Genomic DNA, 15458 nt, shown 5'->3' with positions numbered 1-15458 from the left:
GAAGATGATGGAGAGCAGTTTGGCAAGCTCTTCTGCCAGCTCCTTCATCTCCCTGGGATGGATCCTGTCTGGTCCCATAGACTTGTGAAGATCCAGCTGGCTCAGTAAGTCAGTAACTATATCCTCCTGGAATTCAGGAGGGCTATTCAGCTCCCTCTCCCTGTCTACCAGCTCCAGAGGCCAGTTGTCTTGAGGGCCACCTGTCCTACTGGTAAAAACTGAGGCAAAGTAGGTGTTAAGTACCTCAGCCTTCTCCTCATCTTCCTTAACGATATTTCCCTCCAAGTCCAACAGAGAATGGAGGTTTTCCTTGCCCCTCCTTTTGTTATTAATGTATTTATAGAAGGACTTTTTGTTATCCCTAACTGAATTAGCCAAATTTACTTCCAATTCCAGTTTTCTTTCCCTAATTTTTTTCCTACATGACCTAGCTCTATCTGTAAATTCTTCATCAGTAGCCAGCCCTTTTTTCCATAGTCCGTAAACTTTCTTTTTATCCCTGATTTCTTGCAGAATCTCCCTATTTAACCAAGCCGGCCATCTTCCCCTCTGGCTGGCCTTTCGGCACACTGGTATAGCCTGTTGTTGTGCACTCAAAATTTCCTTCTTAAAACATGTCCAATGCTCCTGGACTCCCTTGCCTTTAAGGGTTTTTTCCCAGGATATGCTCTGAATCAGTTTTTTGAATAGGCCAAAATCTGCCCTCTGGAAGTCCAGAGTAAAGGTTTTAATAGTGGCTCTCCTTACATCCCTGAGGACTGAAAATTCTATTATTTCATGGTCACTATGCCCCAGGCGCCCTCCAACCACTACATCATCTACCAGCCCCTCTCTGTTTGTAAACAGTAGATTTAGCAGGGCCTTACCCCTGGTAGGCTCATTTACCACTTGATGAAGGAGATTGTCCTCTATACACTCCAGGAACCTCCTTTACTGCCTCTTCTCTGCAGTATGAAGCTCCCAGCAGATATCTGGCAGGTTAAAGTCACCCACAAGAACAAGGGCTGGAGATTTTGAGACATCTGCCAGCTGCTTGTAGAACAATTCATCCACTTCATCATCCTGGTTGGGCGGTCTGTATCAGACTCCCACAAGGGTATCAGCCTTGTTGGCCTTGCCCCTGATTCTGGCCCACAGGCACTCAACCTTGTCACTGCTGACCTCAAGTTCAACGGAGTCAAGAGACTCTCTAACATATAAAGCCACACCTTCACCTCTCCTTCCCTGCCTGTCCTTTCTGAAGAGCTTGTAGCCTCACATATTTTTTCTTCTAAGCATCCACCTCCTCAAACATATACTGTGAGTTCTTAAGTTCTGTAATGTGGATGTTATTTCCAGTTCCTGGGGTATTTGTATATTTGTTCTCCTCAGAATATTTTGTGCAGATATCTGAATCCAACTCTTTGAAGTAGGAAAATCTCATCCAAATCATGAGGGAACTAAATGGCATGTTTTTATTTTCTGGGTGACCACAATAAAATTGGGCTTTTATCTTTCCAATAGTGAGAATTTAAATTTTTTGATCACTGACTTTATGTTTTAAAAGAAAGCATTCTAAGATCTGTATTAGGATGAAAATATCATAATCAAGATGGGAAGGGTAAGACTGAATACTCTGTCTCCAGCATTTTGGACTATTTGCAAAGGTACCACCTGTTTATCTCACTGTCACTAGTTACCTCCTGCTCTTTGTTTTAAACTCCATGTTAAAGCAACTGACATATCTTTTACATAGTACAGGAATAAATTTTTTTAAAAAATAAGGATTTTCAAATAGAGGTATGTAGCTTTAAGGAGTCTGAGTTGTCTAATCTCCTTTACAGACCTGTGACTGTAATTGTGCAGAGATTATGTAGTTGCTTCAAAGTTTATATTTACAAAATTTATGTAGAGGATGAAGTTGAAGCATTTGACCACCTCTGTTCCTGTTCCTCTACCATACTTACACAGTAAGGCTGGAATCCACATGCACTGACTGCTTCTTTGGTTTAGAAAGTGACTGTGACCTGATTTCATCTCTGCCTTTGAGTCATGTTACCTTTAGAGAAAGTTTTTAATTTAAACTGTCCACATTGCATGTTGTAGTTCCAAGGAGTTTTCAAAACAGAGAAAATTTAGTTGCTGCATCATCACAGTGAAGTTACAGGTCCAAAAAGTATCAGGAGGAGTATCTCATGAGCCTTGCCTCTTCACTTTTGATGCCACAGAAAGTTCTGGGATCCTGTCTGAATTGGTACCCAATTATGTATCTTTTCTGACTCAACATCACTATTCTGTTGGCATGTGACACAGTCAACTCTCCTATGTACTCCCAAGTTTATCCCTTTATTTGCTGTGTGCTGGATGTGAAATTCACCTGACAAGATGTCTGTCTCAGCAGTCTGATGGCACTGTGATCCCCAAACTTTCAGAAAAAAAAATACAAACCCAAACTTCAGTACAGTTTGATGTTGCTCCATCCTTTACTTGGTGAGATGGGAAACTCAGTAACAAAAGATAAGGAAAAGGTGAAGGTACTTAATGATTTCTTTGCCTCACTCCCTAACCATAACAGCAGTTGTTCTTCCAGTACCCAACCCCCCTGAACCAGAAGACAGGGATGGGAATCAGAACAGACCTCCCATAATCCAAGGAAAAATGGGAAGTCACCTGATACAGCACTTGTGCCTCTGTGTGTTTGTATCTGTGGATGCCTATGGGGCCAGGTGGGATCCTCTCCAGGGTATGGAGGAAGATGGTAGAAGTGCTCACTGAACCATTTTCCATCATTCACCAACAGTACTGGTGACCTCCAATCCTGCATTCAGATTTGGGACAGTCACTACAGTAAATACATTGAGGTACTGGAGTATGTCCAGAGAAGGTCAATAGAGCTGGGGAAGGATCTGGAGCACAAGCCTGGTGACTAGTAGCTGAGGGAGCTGGGGGCAGGCTCAGCCTGAAGGAGAGGAGGCTCAGATGGGACCTTACTCCTCGCTACAACTCCCTGACAGGAGAGTGAAGCCAAGTGGAGTCAGCCTCCTTCTATCAGGTAACAAGTGACAGGACAAAAGGAAAAAGCCCCAAGTTGTTTCAAGAGGTGGTTTAGACTGTATATTAGGGAAAATGTCTTCAGCTGAAAGGATTGTCAAGTCCTAGCACAGGCTGTCCAGGAAAGTAATGGAGTCATCATCCCTGGAGGTATTTAAAAGATGGGTGGATGTGACACTTGAGGAAACAGTTTAGTGGTGAGCATGGCAGTGCTGGGTGTAGTGTTGGACTTCACAATCTTACAGGTATTTTCCAGTATTAATAACTCAATGTTTCTATAATTCTGTGATATCATATGAACAGTGAAAATGCCAAAGGTCATGAGGTCTCAAATTCACATAGATGACAGAAAAAATAACAATTTCACCATAACTTTGGATACCTACCTTCAGAATTGACCTCTAAGAATTAAAGCTTCATTTATTAAGAAAGAGAAAGAAAGAATCATATCCAAGCCTTTCTATTTTATTATTGCTCAATCACATGTAATATTCAAGACTTTAAGCCTACAGTAAAAGCATTGGCAATCAGATAAAAAATTACTAATCATAAAATAAAAAGGGTAATGATAACATTTATTCTAATAAGCACATGGTTTAAGCTAGTGAAATAAAAGGGAATAATTGTCATTCTTCAAGTCCATTACAAGGAGAAATAAGAAGGGAGAAAGGAGTGACTGCAAAATTAAAAATAAAAAAACCCAGTTGTATTACTAGAACATAATGTCAGTGGTTTGCAAAACATGTTTTCTAAAGTTTTAGCAGGCTTAGCCATCAACAAATTTACAAGAAAAATATATCCTTTATACATGTATTTTTCTGCAGCTTGTCTGCATTTCTGATACATTGTTTAAATGGGTTTCGCCTGCCTTAATAAGGCACATCATTTGAACAGAAAACTCACTGTGTGATAACAGGCAACACATAGCGAAAAAATGCCTCGAGGTTTTTTCCTTGCTATATTTGGCTCTCTGGGCTAAGTCGATTTGAGTTGGGCTGATTATAATAAGCCAGAAAGTCACTACGAACTAATTATTTTCTGTTCATTTATGTGATTAATGGTGAAAACTTGGATAACTTTTACATATCTTGAGTCCCATATAATTAATCATCTTGAAATTTACAAAAAAAAAAAAAACATAAACCCCTCAAGGTGCCCCTGGATTTTCTTCCAAAGCATTGGAGTTTCACTGGCATTAGCTCATGCAACTGACAAAATCAGGGGATGTTTTGCAAAGAAGTGACATGTTTGTGCAAGTCCTTAGAGGGCATTGCTGAATTTCTTCAGCCACCAAAATACTAGGAAATTAAAAAATGTTGTAGCAAGTAAGTTATTTGGTGAACTGCTGACAGTGCTGGGGGTAAAAAGAGGATGGGGGGAAAAAAAAACCAAGCACAGCAAACAAATGAAAAAGGACCTGTCCTCCAGAGAGACTATATGGCTTGGAGGAACTAGTATGGGTAAGACAGTTGTTTTGGATCAGTTGCTTGACAGTTAAATCAAGCTCGTAATAAACCCAAATCCTGAGGCAAATGCTAGCATCTGATAAGGCTAAAGAACCCTCTTCATATTGTCAGGATAGAGTTGTTCCTTTATGCAATTTCATTGTTATTTTACCATTCACATGTTGTATGGATAGCTTTGAAACCAAAATTTATGCTTAAAACAAAAAAGGTGAAAGTTCCTACATATTTATTCAGAGGATTGACCTTGTTTCTCTTCTGTAGTGAAAAGTGACCAGACATCATCATCCTCATCCTCATCATCATGGCTAGGTTTCGTGAACAAAGATTTGGGAAGGGTTCTACCCACATGGGTGTGTCCTTTGAGCCTGCACAGTTGATTTTTTTTTCTTTAAGGTGAGGCACAGTGTGCACAAAAATGGCTCTACCCTTTAACTCCTAAAGTTCATGTGCCATGGCTGAGAGAGCCTGGACAGTGACAGTGAAGTCCTCAGGAGGAGAACCTACAGCACCTGGTGACCAGACAATAGAAGGTGAATATTGCACTTTTGGGAAGAGAAGTGATCTTGTGAACATGGACAAGCAATTACCAAAACCAAACACTGTTTAGTGATGCAGACATGCGAGGAACTGGTTTAGCACTGGGAAATGTGAGTTCTACACCTATTCCTGTGCTCTGTATCACCACAGCTGCACGATGACCAAAATAAAACAGATTCTGAAGTTCACTCAATTCCTAGGATGGGATCACACTGAAATCAGAAATTACAGAGGAACAGGTTTCATGTTCAGCATCTCAGATCATGTAGACTTTCAGAGAATTGAAGAGTTTCATATTTTCTCTGTAGTCTAGTAAATGAAGATGGGAATTTTGGTTCAAATAAGTTGTTGTTACACAAGCCCTGTGATTTTATCAAAAGCACATCCACACGCCACATGATTTTTCCTTACTCCTGTAGATTTACTTTTTCAAGCATTAGATTAAAAAACCCTTCTAAATAGCAGCCCATTTTGCTGCCCTCACAGGAGGTCTAAGCCAAATCCATTTAAGAATATAAAATGAAATAATGTAGTGATTAGATGAGAAATCCCTCTGTATTTATTCATTAGAGGATTTTTGGTTTGCTATTGCCTAAACCAGGTTTACACACAAATTATAAGTCAAAGGTCTCCTGCCCAAAATCTGTGAGTGCAAACAATACTCAGGCTGTAATTACCACTCCCTCCCAGGCCAACCTGAAACTGGAGTCATCCCTGTGGAAGCTCAAGAAAACCTATCCATTTCTGTCTTACAGGTAAGCAACATTCATCTTTTGAGGCATACCTTGAAAGGACTCCTCACTTCCAGTATTGTCCCTGAGGAGAAGTCTACGTTCAAAATCCCCTTCTAGGATTGTTACAACTACAGATTTTGCAATTACTTAATCACCTTAATCAGGTGATCTGTTTAAAAGCCCATTGTGATTTCCCATGTTGAAAATGAAAATGTCCAGAAGCGATTGTGAGAATGACATAGCTGTAGCTGCTACCACCAATGTCCATTTGACGTTGATTATTATGTGCTCTATTATTTAGATGATAAGGTACATATTGGGTCAGGGTAAACTATAAGCTCTTGCATAATTCCAGCAAAGAAAGAGAAGGAAAAGCTGGCATGCTGGCATCTTTGACAAATGTCTCCTTTTGTCAGAACCAGTATCTTCACTAAGAAAGGCAAGAAAAAGAAAACTTGGTGAGAGAGCTGGCAGATAAGCATGACTTGACAGTAATTACTTGAAGAGGACCTAGCAGAAATTCTCTGAGATCATATTTCTCAGGGAATACACTAGAGGATCATCACATTTTACTGTAATTATTACACCCTTCCCATTCATTCACTTTGCCTCACAACTGAATTAGCCACTAGTGAAAAGTGACATCCTCTTGTTTAAAAAGCAGGGGGAGGGGAACAGCCCAAGAGCTGGAGCAGAGGAATGTCTGGATAAAAAAAGTCATGTCTTTGGCTAGAATAGTGACTCTCCCCTACCTTTACACAGTACAAGCTGAAGATACTGACTAAATGTGAACATCTAAATATAAGTCAGTTGCACTAGATTCCCTTTATAGTCCTTATAGGTTCTCTTTATAGTTGGGAAAAAAATACAGGAACTCTTAAAGGTAAGTTTTACCTCATCTTAAAACATCTCTCCGAGACAAAGAAATCATGTCCTATGTTGTTTTTGGTTTTTTTTTTCCATTGCTTACACAGACTGTCTCAAGGACTAAATCAGGTGTTAAAGAGAAAAAATTTGATGAAGTGAATCTATCTGTTGACTTCTACTGATTTCATACGGGACTACAAATGGCTAGGGACAACAACTTGGGCGGGGGAAGGGGGAGGAAGTAAATATATGCTTAAGATCATGGGCATTAAGAAAATTATTCAGATGCATACATGCCACCAAGGTGCATTTGAATTCAATCAGGGATAAGCACAAGAAAATACATTAAAAACTGGGGTTGGTTGGTTGGTTGGTTGGTTTGTTTTAAATAGTTTTTAGGCTATGATTTTTGGATTTTCTTAAACCAAGGCTCTCTCCCTTGGTGCACATGCACAACTATGCCCTAGTTTCTTGTCAGCAACTAGTATAAAGAGCATCCAGCATGCATTGAAGCAATCAAATTTTGTAGGTGCTGCAGCCAGCCCACAGGGATGCAGCAGAGACTGTCCAAGATTGTCATTGTCTTAACTTTTCGGATGAGTTTCTTCTCTACATTGAACTGTCTATCATTCCTGATGGCCCCAGAGTAGCTGATGTCTTCTGTGGGATAAACTGGATTTAGTCATGGTACTTTTCCTGCAACACGTACTCCAAAGAGGCAGACAGAGGAAGTAGGGACAAAATTAAACACGCATGAGAGTAAGCAATTTCAGAGATGGCAGAGAACAGTCTGCAGTGTGTTTGAGGGCATTATTAAAAATAAGAGCAGTGTGTACGGGGAAGAGGGGTTGGTGAATTTGTCTTTGCTAATTTTTTGTGTAAAAGCAAGTCAGAGGCAAATGTTACGTACAAAATTTCAACCTGAGACATCTAGGGGTTAAAAGCCGCCTTGGCTGATAATGCATTCATGTTTCAGCTTTTTTGCTGAGTGGTGGTACCTACGCAGCGTCAAGGGCATGTGTTGCTTAATCTACTCTGCAAGAGGGTATGTTGGAGGTGCACAAGGAGGGGACAGAGCTGGGATAGGTGATCCTAACTGACCAAAGAGACGTCTGATATCATGACATCATACTCAACAATAAAACTGAAAGAAAGGGGAGGAATGGATGTTCAGGGCTGTGGCATTTGTCTTCCCAACTGATCAGAGCACATGATGAAAACCTGCTTTCCTGGGCAGTCATGAAAACCTGCCTGCTGAAGGCAAGCGGTGAATTAATTCCTTTTTTGCAAATGTGGGGTTTGCTTTTAAACTATCTTTACCATAACCCATGAGTTTTCCCACTTTTACCCTTCCATTTCTCTTCCTCATCTCATGCCAGGGAGTGAGTGAGCAGCTGCGTGGTGCTTAGTTGTCTGCTGCAACATCTATTCAAAACCTGGATAAGAAGAGAAGTTTCCTCATACTTGTTGCCCTTTGGAGATGAAGTTTCATATACATCCTCTGTGGAACTTTCCATGATGTTAGTAAAGAAACAAAGATCTAATGTCTTTGCAAATAGTATTAACACCAAACCCCTGTGACAGGAAAAGTAACATTCCCTTTAAGTTTAAATCAATGTGTAATGGACCAATCTCCAGTAATCCTTATTTGTTACAGTTTCATGAAAGTCAGCAAGACAATGGTGATTTATGCCAATTTACAGTCTGGACTGGGAGAAATTCTGATATATATTGTGCATATTCCCTATTTATTATTTGTTATGCTTACACATTTTATTGGTTTATAAAATTTCAAGATGCCAATATATCAAGAATTTTAAAAAAATGTTTGGGTGCCATCAAATTGTTCTTTGGTAGCACTGACATTGCAATAGGATTGGATTGTACATTAATGTTTAATTCCCTTTTATTGTATTTTAACTGCCTTTTTATTATATGTATATTTATTATTGTGAAATGCCTTGGGATGACATTGTCAAGAAAGGTGCCATATAAACAAAATTGTATTGATCTGATGATAAGCAGAGCAACAATCAAAGAAGTGAGATATTTCCTAATAAACTTGCATACAGTGAGACACTGTTAATGCAGTATTTTAGCTTAACACTTTTACTGTTTAAAAGCTATGTAGATGACAAGTTACTACTCCCTATCAGATCTTTGACTGACAATTTTACTTTTATCAGCCCTCTTCTACAAACTGGTAGAAAGGTTTAATTGTGCTTGTAATTAATTGGATTTAATTAGACTGTATAAGGAACTTGCAGAGGGTTGTTTTTGTTTTGGGGTATTTTTGTTTTGTTTTAATAAAAAAAAAACAATGAAAAGCCCTCTTTAAACATATGCTAGGGTTGCAGAAATATTCATTGCTACAACAGTTTGAATAGTGAATTAAAATGCCTTCATGGTTCAGTACAGAAATGGTTAGATTAATTAGCATTTGAAGAACAGTTTCATATATTTCAAAAGGGGGGTGGAGGGGGGGTGGGGGTTGGGGGGGATAAAGAAAGAAAACCCCAAACATGAAGCTTACTTTATTTTAAACCAAACTTGTATCATATTGAATTGAACTCTCAAGAAAGGTATCGTCCCAGCCTTTTAAATTGCTTGCATTGAAACTCATAAACATTCATTAATAATGTTCTTTGGGAAATAATTTTCAACTTCTTTTGCATAACATTGCAGCATCTATTGAAGTAATATTTTGCCATATCAGAAAGATAAATCCTAATAAGGAAGGCAATTAAAGCCAAGTGGAGAAACAAAAACTTCCATAATGTTATCTCTAAGTACCAACTGTTAATGAATTGAATGCAGAAATCTATGTGGGAGTTCACAGTCTTTTCGGTGTCTTTGGGATCAGTATGAGTGGGTTGGCCCTTGTTCCCAGATTCACTACTTCTCTGCCTTTTCCATTTCCCAAGTCTTCATTAAATCTGTGTCTGGAGAGTTTTATGCATGCAATAAGGTTGACCTAAGTCTTTAACACATCTGGGTAGGAAGACATTTACATGCTTCAGCAATTAGAACAAGAATGGGAGGAAAGCACAACCAAGAGTAACAAGTGTCTAGCAGAATCACTTGAAAAATAAGACTATGGGCTGAGTGTCCCCATCCTTTTTTATAGGCCATCCTGTTGAGTCAGGTGAGATTTAATGACTTGCAGTGACTGACCAATGAAGTATCCAAACAGTGGAGATTTGAGCCAAGGACTCTTGTTCAAAGCATCTGAAAACCTACATCACTTGTTCCATTTTTAGAATTACTGTCCACAGCAAACTCTCTCTGGTCTAAGGAAATTGACAGCATAGCAATATCCAAACAGCACTAACTGAACTGTTTGGATGTGTACAGGTGACTGGATTAATCTCCTCAGGACAGTGAAATCCCTCTTAATTTGCTTTCTCTCCTGCTGCTCTTCTTTCCCTTTGCATCACAGATAGGCAGTCTTGCACTCTCTACTTTTGTTTCCCTGCTCTAGCTTTTGTTAGATTAAACAACTTCTCAAAGCAATTCTTGTGGAGAGGAAGCATTGAAGTAAATCATCCCAGCCTCATTTCTTTGTATTTTTCAGTCAATCAGTTGAGTCACTGCAAAGAAAAAGGTATAGCAAAGTAATAGTAATGAATATTAAAGGTCAGATGCTTAGACAATGCAGTGGCACATAGTCTGATTCAGTCCTAGAACTCTGCTTTTGCAAGGCAAAATACTCCTCAGGGGCACAGTGACCACACCAATGCAGATATAATGAATTTGTTTGGCCTAAATATTTTAGGTTTGTTGTTGGTTGGTTGGTTGGTTGGTTGGTTGGTTGGTTGGTTGGTTGGTTGGCTGGTTGGTTGATTTGGGGCGTAGTTGGTTTATTTGGTTTTGGGTTTTTGGTTTTGGTGGTTCTTTTGTTGGTTTTTTTTTTTTTTTTGGGGGGGGGAGGGGGAAGGGAGGGGGCTGGTTGGGTTGGGTTGGATTGGGGTTGTTTTGAACATGTACCCAAGTGTGTAAAAGTCCTTGCTGAAGTTCTGTGCTGCAGTTTCCAAGTCGTTCCCTTTGTCACCTCCACTGGAAAGAAAGAATTACTCCTCTGCGAAGCATCCCCAGTAGTGTATGCTTTAAGGTCACCTAGGAAAGAGTTAGCTGTACATTAAGTTATACCTTGCTGATAACAAGATGGATTTAGAAAGTGATGAGAAGTGACAGCGTACACATGTACATTAAAGCAGATGACAGGAAATTGAAAACATTACTGTAACTTATTAAACATTGATTTTCCAGACATTCCTTGATATTGTTTGACGAAAACAAATGTTAACAGTAACAACAGCAGAAGCAATCGGAAAGAAATTGTGGGCTCATTTTGGAGCTGGCAGTGAGAAGCAAGATCAGAGATGATAAGAGAGTAACTCATGAAAACTGCAAGTACAGACATTTAGCACACAACTAGAAAGTACAAAAATGCTATTACATTATTAGTGTAGAATAGAATAGAATAGAATAGAATAGAATAGAATAGAATAGAATGGAATTGAATTTCAGTGGAAGGGTCCTACAATAAATTACTAATCCAACTGACTGACCACTTCAAGGCTGACCAAAAGTCAAAGCATATTCTTAAGGGCATTATCCACACTGACAGACATGGCGCATCGACCACCTCTCTAGGAAGTCTGTTCCAGTGTTTGACCACCAACATTTTACTAGGATCAGAGAATAAAAGTCCTTGGAAAAGTAGACAGTTTGGATATAACCTTTAATTTTAAACTCTGCTCTTGTACTTGCAATGGTTCTCCTTCAGAGACTTTGGAGAGTTTTGACTTAAATAGAGACACCCTACGGAGACTAAACTTTGCCAATTTAGTGATGTAGAAATATTATCTGCCTTTATGAATTTTCCCAAGTTCCTTTATGACTAAGTTTGAAAAGTTTTCTCTAATCAAACATTCTACACCTCAGTCCTGTCCTGAACACTGATCCCAGCTCAGAGAGCTGTTCAAGTCTCCTAACCAGGATGAAATGCTGGTATGTGTACTCCTGTTGATAAGTTCTTTAAAAAAATATTATGGTTAGAGTTCAAGTGTCATTTAAACACAAATTGGTTGAACTAATGCAAAAGGTTGTGAAGTCAAATATATTCATTTTAATGAAACTTTCTCTTGAAATCAGTCAGCATTTCCTTCTGAAATAATGCAATATTAAACTTCACTAAAAATTTGGGTTTACACTCACTGAACAAATTTACAATCTTCAGCAGCAGAGAGGACTATCTACAAGTTGATGGGCAATGGTTCAACTAAGTGACTGCAAACAGAAGTGCAGTCACTGGTGGAATCCTGGGGAAGATGGCAGCATTGCAAAGGGAAGAAAAGGCATGGAGAGTGAAAGAGTCTGTGTGAGGTCAAGTCAGGTCACACATGGGGACAGAGCAAAGTGGACTCATAGTGACATCCCAGATATGACAGTCTGGGGACTGGCTGTCTTGTTCTCATCTGACTGCAAACATATAGGAACTCAGCCTCACACCAGGACCAATATATTGCCTCCTGTCAACTGTTGTCTCACCCCTGTAAGAAATGGCACAAGTCTTGGTAGTTCATGGCATCGCTGAACTTAAAATTATTGTCCCTATGGCAATTATAAAATAGAAACTATCAAGATCAATGGGTTTTTTTTGAGTACTTGCCTATAAACATTCTTTCTCCTCTTTTCCCATCCTAAAACAGGATACCATGGCTCATGCTGCCACCTGGGAACACTGTCCCTGTTCAGGGACCCCCTGAGAGAGTGCTTCTCAGCATAAGCCAAATATGTGGCATAAGTATGATAATAATTAAATAGTATAGAAAATAAAGTGCCTGCGCTTAAATCTACCTTTTAGCTCTTTTAGTTTATCAGAATAGATGTACTCTCTAGTATCTGAATTTTACCTCCTTCAAATATGCATTAAATATGGACACACAATTTCATTTATTTTATTTACACCATGCAGTGATGTTTCATTCTCCAGTGCATACCTCCACATACAGATTGAAACAGAAAATATCTTTTTTTGGAAAAATATGTGAAATTATTAAATATATTACTAAAAGTGTGGCCTCTTCATTTGCTTAGAGAGTTTTCATCAAAATATTTCTTAAACCTCTGAGTTCTCAGATTTTTTCAGTAGGAAAGATTTGTCTGCATTTTTTTTCATGTGTCAGTGAATACCAACTTAACAAAACAGATATGTAGTTATCATACATGTTTTTTAAAATATTCAGGTATTCTTTACTCCAGTATACTTCCATTTTCTGTTTTTGCTTTCTAGAAAAGTAGAAACAATAGTAACAATATCACCATAATGTAAAAATAAGGAAATATTGCAAGCACTTCCTAAAACCACAGCCATTCCCTCCACATGAGTACTCATCAGTCAAGGGGTTTGCAGTGTCCAAGCTTTTAGTTATTTGTGATGTTACGGAAGGTTACTGCTATCTAGGGCATAAGAAAAGATAAAAAACACAAAACACTTTCTTTTTTTAAGTATTTTTCTTTCCTTCAGCCATGATCCTGGCTCCATGGTGTGGTAGAGCTCTTATTGTACTTGTAACGATCTGAGGATTCTTTGTCTCCATTGTAAGTGGCAAATTATGACATCTTCTGCACTGAAACTGCTGAGTTGCTGGCAGATTGTTTCCTAGGTAAAATACACCTGAGAGTGAAATGGCAGCTAGGTAAGTCAAAAAGTGAGTAGATGTTTGCTGGCTTTGGTGGGTGATACTGAGAGTACTGGTGCTCTGAAACACCAGGCTCCTGGAACCAAATTTAATTACAATGTAGTTTGGAACATGTTCAGACACTGCTTCTAACACTGCGAGTTATACACATGCACATATTTTATGAAAACCTTGCCTGGAGGTATTCAGCATAACAATACTTTGAACTAGAAAGTGAACTCTTTTATCCAGAATAAAAAAAAAAAAAGGGTTTTTTTTATATTATTATGATTATTATTATTGATATTTCCCGGTCATCATCTTGTTTTGGAAAAGCCTGAGAGAGAAGTTCCTGAGCTGTGTCTCCCAGTCCTTCATGAAAAGAAGTATTTAATTCTTCTTTAGTATACAGAGATGCAGTCAAGTCTACTTACTTACTCAAGGCACAAAGGAATATAATGTTAAAATTCAATGCTCCAATTCCTGAGCATCTGTTCCAGCTTTTCTGGTCAGCTAATACTGCCGTAGCTACTTTGACAATGCAAAACAGTCATTTCATTCTGAAAAAGCATTTTAAAACTCCTTTTATATTTCCTTATGTGAAAGAATATACTATCATATCTGAGGACCTGTGAGGGGTTTAGACACCTAAAATAATATGTGAACCTAGTATAATAAATAACATAACAATAACAATTAACATTGGATGCATCAAAATATATTCAGATGGAGTATACCCTAAAAAGTGGATTGCTTCTGACAAAGGACATCTAGAACTCTCTACTGAAATTTTTTCCTACTTTATAAAGAGGTAAGTTATGGAGTCCCCTACAGAAGCCTACTGAGGTGAGTCAGTGATTAATGTGCATAACTAATGAAGTCAAGTAGTTATTTCTATGCTAATGCAGATGTAATATAGAGCTGTGGCATATTCAGTGGTGAGAAGTACATCTCATACTTGACATCAGCATAGTCTAGAAGGGCTCAGTTTCACCTCCAGAAAAGGTTTTTAACAAATGAAGAGCAGAACTGGTTTTAAAAGACATAGAAAAGAGCTGTTAATGACACTGAAACCTCATTCCAGTTATGAACATCCCCATCTGTGTAAACCCCCTCTCATTTAACTGATCACTGTTTTGCAGTATGTTGCTCAGTGCTTTGCTGAACTACATAAAAGTCAGGCACATGCATACATTCTTTTCTGTTTGATATGAACTACAGTTTTGAGCCTTGATGAGTTTCTACAGTTGGAAAGAAAGAGGAAGACATATCATCTTAACTTTGTTACCGAATAGAGCCCTCGTGTTGTGGCAAGCAGCTCCTTCCAAACAGTTCGTTGCAGTCAAAGCACCCAAACACAAATTGATTGTTCCACCACTTATTTTACCCTATCCTTATGCTTCCAGCACCCCAGCTCTTGGAAGCTCACTGTGATACTTTGCCATAAGATCCAGTACTCCATTCAGCACATTCCGTCTTAAGATCATTAGAAATATCTCCTTTGCAGAGCTTTTATGGTGCTCAGTGCCAGGCCCGCTAAATAACACAGCAAGGTGGTGTTTGGTCAGGAACTAAGGCTGACAACAATTCAAAGATTCATAAATATCTTCCCATAACAACATCCTGAACCACGTGAGGTACATGAAGCAGAGATAACCCAGCTCGTGCTGCTTGTTGTCCAAAGCTATAACCCTAATACTGTCCAGAGGAAGAAGGTAAAATAGATTTGTTGCTAGAGCTGGACATCCTCATCACAAACAAAATGCAATGAGACTGAGACCAAGGAGATGAGGTCTGTTCAAAACAAAAGAGGAATGGAGGAAACCCCCCCAAAAACCAGAAAAAGCTCACAATATGCAAGGGAAATCCTGAAAATTATTGAGGAAACCCCCCCCCAAAACCAGAAAAAGCTCACAATATGCAAGGGAAATCCTGAAAATTATTTCCTCCTTTGTTAATAAACTACTCTTCATAGCTCCTAATCCTGCTACACAATCTGTTAGTTGCACTAGTGACCTTGCAATGCAAGTGACAGTTATGTAAAACAAATCATAGAAACATTAGTAAATTCAGCCATTTCCAAGATAAATTTTTCTAATACATAGGCAGGAGTATACAAACATTATTACTTCGCCCCA

This window comes from Pithys albifrons, chromosome Z (genome assembly GCF_047495875.1).
Source record: "Pithys albifrons albifrons isolate INPA30051 chromosome Z, PitAlb_v1, whole genome shotgun sequence".
Classification (NCBI taxonomy): Eukaryota; Metazoa; Chordata; class Aves; order Passeriformes; family Thamnophilidae; genus Pithys; species Pithys albifrons.
The sequence above is the reverse complement of the archived record's forward strand: the minus strand, read 5'-3'. Positions refer to the sequence as shown.